This window comes from Gossypium hirsutum, chromosome D07 (genome assembly GCF_007990345.1).
Source record: "Gossypium hirsutum isolate 1008001.06 chromosome D07, Gossypium_hirsutum_v2.1, whole genome shotgun sequence".
NCBI classification, from domain to species: domain Eukaryota; kingdom Viridiplantae; phylum Streptophyta; class Magnoliopsida; order Malvales; family Malvaceae; genus Gossypium; species Gossypium hirsutum.
The window spans coordinates 25,979,023-25,984,122 of NC_053443.1; the positions used below are offsets into that span (position 1 = coordinate 25,979,023).

At 32.6% G+C, this 5,100-nt stretch overlaps 1 long non-coding RNA gene across 1 annotated transcript; it reads left to right on the plus strand.

Moving 5' to 3' along the window:
• The first annotated feature begins 2,018 nt into the window (after positions 1 to 2,018).
• LOC107954571 (uncharacterized) lies at positions 2,019 to 4,239 on the plus strand. Its single transcript, XR_001699609.2, has 2 exons — positions 2,019 to 2,203; positions 3,916 to 4,239. It is a non-coding gene; the product is annotated as an uncharacterized lncRNA (long non-coding RNA).
• The last annotated feature ends 861 nt before the right edge of the window (positions 4,240 to 5,100 follow it).

Consider the following 5,100-nt stretch of genomic DNA (forward strand, 5'->3'; position numbering starts at 1 on the left):
ATAACATTTAAAAAGAAAACAAAAACAAATCTTTGGACAGCATAAAACATAAAGCAAAAAAAATAATACCTTCATAAGTTGCAGAAGAATCGAAGTGAAGAGAAGTAGAGAACAACAACAACGCTAGCGTCGTGGAACTGGAGCCTGGAGGTGGAGTCGTCGAGGACCGTACGCCGGAGGTGGGATGGTTGATCGGTGGAGGTGGAGGTGGGGTTTTTGATTTGGGGAAAAAAAAAGGAGGAGGGAAGGGAAGGGGTTAGGGATTCTGAAGTTTGAACGGGTGGGGGAAATGGGAAAGGTAAGCAGGTAAGGTAACTAAAATTGTAAATGAAATAAAAAAAAATATTAATTATAACCGGGCCGGGCCGGGCCGGGCCCGGGCTAAAAAAGTGGTGCTCGAGGCCCGGCCCATATTTTAAACGGGCCTATTTTTTTGCCAAAACCCATATTTTGGGCCTATATTTTTACCCAAACCCTCCCATATTTCGGGCAGGCCGTCGGGCCGGGCCGGGCCGCCCGGCCCATGAACACCTCTAGCTTGTACCCAATATATTATTTAATATATAAATATACAACATTAAGGATTGAGTTCCCTAGAAAATCTTAAAATTTTCATTTTAAATTTAATTAATCTTAAAAATATAAAATGATTAAAATACATAAAAATTTTTATAATAAAATTTGTTATTTTATAAAAACTATTTTTTAATATTTTCCTATTAAAATAAAATTCTATTAACTTATAACCCTAGCTCAAAAAATAAATTTGTTTAATGCAAAAACTATATCACTCACATTAACACAAAGTTTGTTGTTTTTTAGTATACATTTTAGGGTCTGTTTGTTTGCAGTATTTCATTTTTCGAAAAATATTTTTCGTCTTTTACAGTGTTTGTTTGGGTAAATTACACATAAAAGCCCTTTTTTTTAAAAATTTACCGAAATGGGTCCGGTATTTTATTATTTAACGGAATTGGCTATTTTCCCCAAAATCGCGTCCACGTCAGCCCGATTACTTACGTGGCAACAAATCTCGTCCACGTAAGCACGATTTCCTGACGTGGAAGCAATAATTCATGAACAGTTTATGTTTTTTAGCTTGGAAAACTTTGAAAGGCCATAACTTTTGGCTCGGTTGTCCGATTGAGACGATTTTTTTATTTCGAATAACTTTTCGAGATCTATGCGCTGACAAACAGCCGAATGCGGTTTGCCGCAGTTTTCATCGAAAAAGATCCTTTTTTGCCTCCAAATTTTGATTTTTTTGGTTTAAAATTGAATTTTGAAACATTCAAATCATTATTTTCCTTATTTATTTGAAGTAAACACCGGATTTTTTTTACAGAATTGTTGTATTATTTTTTCTGATTTGACATGTGTATGGAATAGGTCCGATAAATCGTTAGAACGTAAGTAATATAATTAAGATAATAACAGTATTTTTATAATATATCAATTAATTAGTTTAGCTTAGTTGGTTAAGATGCTTGCTCTTTTCCCTTAGTACATTGGTTCAAATTTTGTTGGTAATAATTTTGAATCTTTTTTGTACTTGTTGCATTTATTTTTTTAATCAATTAACTCTTCAATATTACATTAATATGTATTATTAGGGGCAAAATACCAAAAAAAAGGGGCAAATTACACATAAAAGCCCTATTTTTTTTTAAAATTTACTGAAATAGGCCCGGTGTTTTATTATTTACCGGAATGGGTCATTTTCTCCAAAATCGCATCCACGTCAGCGCGATGTTAGGGGACGTGTCAGCAAATCGCGTCCTCGTAGGCGCGATTTGTGTCTACGTAAGCCAATCGCGCTGACATGGACGCAATTTGTTGACACGTCCCCTGACATCGCGCTGACGTGGACGCGATTTCGGGGAAAATGGCCCATTCCGGTAAATAATAAAATACCGGGCCCATTTCGATAAATTTTAAAAAAATAGTGTTTTTTTGGGTATTTTGCCCGTTTGTTTGACCAAAGGGATTGATTTTTCGGAAAATCAACTTCAGAAACACGGGAAAATATCCCCTTCTTTGCATAAAATGTCTTACCGATTTTTTTCTGTAAGACATTTTCCGGAAAAGACAAATTTAGCCTCTCATTTCCTTTTCATTTCATTTCCTCCTCATTTCCTCTCTGCCTATCAAAGTCAGCCTCTCCTCCTCATCGGTGTGCTTCTTCTTCTTGGGTTATCAACAGGTTCTGTTCTCCTTTTCCCTGTCTATTGTTTTTGTTGATCGTGATCTGTTCTTGGGTGTGCCTCTCCTCCTTTTCTCTGTTGTTTTTGCTCCTGTATGTTTTATATTGAAGGATCTTGTTAATTTGTTGCAAAGGTGTCAAGCAAAATGCTTCTGCATGAATAGATTTTGGTCTTAGGTTTGCTAGATCTTCTTCCCTAATCTGTTTAATCGTGTCCCTAATTTTAAACAGTCTAATTAGCTTGCTAAAAAATTACAGCCTTGTTCGTCACTTCTTCTCGCGATTCATTGAAGATAGATTTCTACTCACATTCTTGATTGGAAGCTCTAGGGTTTTCTTTTTTCTACTTTCTTGATCTATTTTTTTTGTTTCTTTGATTGAGTTTTTATTTCAGTTTTATTTTCTAAATTCCGTTTTGATTTTAATTGTTAGGGGTTTCTGCATATTTGTATTAGTATTTTATTTTTTATTTTGTTCAATTGCTGAGGTTCGACGAATGAAGTAGGATTGAACTGGTAATTTTTGAACTTAAACTGGCTTTACTGTGTTAAATGGAGCATTTCATTTGATGAAACTGGATATTGTTGATTAGTCAAAAAAATGAAGAAACATTGAGGAATTTAACTGAGATAATATTGGCTTTTTTCTCGTCTGATTCAGTCTTGGCTTGGATTTAATTGAAGTAAGGAAAGTGAAGTTGAATTCAATTATTCGTATCTTTGTGCCATGGTAAAAAATGCTAGGAACACAAGAGCACCGAAAATCGAGTTGTCACCTATTGCATACTGTGAATTTCCATGCCGTGAATTTCTAGGCATTGTAACTTCACCTGTCTGCTGTTTTTTAAAGTTGTGCATTTGTTCAGTACCTAGGCGAAAATCGAGTTGTCACCCAGTGCATACTTTAGCTTTGCAGCAAATTTTTGTTTCAAAACGAGTGATGTAGGATAAGGCTTTAGCTTTGCAAAATGTAAGATAAGTAAGGAGAAGAGATAGACTATTGGGAAAATCTAAAATTGACTGATAATAATGTGTGAGGAGCAGACAAAATTGGGAGGAAACAAAAGAAATATATAGAGAACATCGGAAAGGAATCAATCTCAGTGAGATTTAGAATTTTTAGAATCGATTAGCACCTCTCGTATGTATATATTATTTTTGTGTATTAAATAAGAATTACAACCCCATGCGAATGTTTAACATCACCCATCAACGACATTATAAATTATTAAGTAAACATACGTATATTATTTGAGGTTTACGCATGTACTTATGTTTACTACTTGAGAATTTAATAATGGATTAAATCGGCATAATGTCAATAATGAAATGCATTTTCTAATGAGTATTCGACGTCACCATAAGCCATAAGCCATTTTCATCTTATATCAATAACACAAGGCATAGCATTGACATATATACTGATATATAAATAAAATTTTAATTTATTGATATATATTATATATCTTTTTAGTCTGCTGCTCAGCTGGAGGTATAGTAAAACAAATGGTAGTGTTCTTCTGCTCGAGTTTGGTTATTTTGCTGAAATTTATTTGTTGGGCTAACTTTTTTGAATTATGATTCTATCTTAAGTCATAATGTGTTAATGATATGGTTGTAAAAGGTTTTTCCACACATAAACCCTGATTTCTAACTTTATCAATCTCTGATTCATGATTCTGTTATGTTTGTTTTATTAAATTTGTGCTGCAGAGATGGGCAAACAGCGGTAGTAGCAATTTTTGTTTTGATGCATGAGAGGTAAATTGAATTGGTGGTTTAATCATGATTTTACATTCATATGGGTTTTACTGGCAAGTGCCTTAAGTAAACTATTATAGTAGATTATTTATTTTAAATGTAGTAGTTGATCCTCATATATGAGGGGAAGAGATGAATATATTTTGAATTTGACTTGCTGCATGCAGTAATTCTGTAGCTAAGGAGCGAAAACGTGCTCTAATTCTGTGCTGGTGTAAGTAAAGAGTGTTATTAACAATCAATTACATAGGTTCCAAAAAGGAAATATTTTCAATACACATTAGACAGTCAAACTTGAACACATTAGCCTAACTACAATGATTAGAAAGTCAAAACCATTCATTTTGTTTAACGGTTCAATTTCCGTCGATGTCGAAATAACCAATTTTAAGATTAAATTTATTAATTCGAGTCATCTAAAAAGTTGAAACGAGAACATCATGAGTGGAATATGGGAGTGAGAAACGAAATTAGTTAGTAATTATATTGATTAAGTTATTATACAAATAGTGCAGGGAGTAAATTGTAAGGTTAATTAAATGAGGAGATTTGGTTAAAACTTTATGCAAGCCCTTATTGTGCAATTAAGCCAAGGATTAATAAACCATTATTAAATTTAGTTTAGTGGATTGCCATGAAATGATTGGTTGATTGCCACTATTGAAACTTTGAGAAAATCATGACCATTGAATTTTCATTAATTATGTTTGATTAAAATGCAAAAAATTATAATATTAAACATAATTAGTTATCCATCTTTCTCCACCGAAATCTCTTGAGGAAAGTTTGGTCTCTCATTTTTCATTAATTATGATAGTAGCTTTTTTAGTTAAAAGTAAGAAGCGGCTTCAAAAATTTTCTCAAGATTGAAGATATTGATACTTTTATGTGGTGTAATATTAGTTATACACTTGGACAATGTTGTTGTTATTATGTGGTGTACTACTTAATTATGCATTTGGATAATATTAATTTCTAGTATTAATTGTGGTTTAGAAGCTAATTTATAATTATTCAATTCTTGTTTTTTATTTTTTTATAACACAATTACAAATAATTTATTGGACTTTGGTTGTTTTCAATTTATGACGATTAATATTCTAGCTTAATAATTGAGTATTATTATATATTTAATTT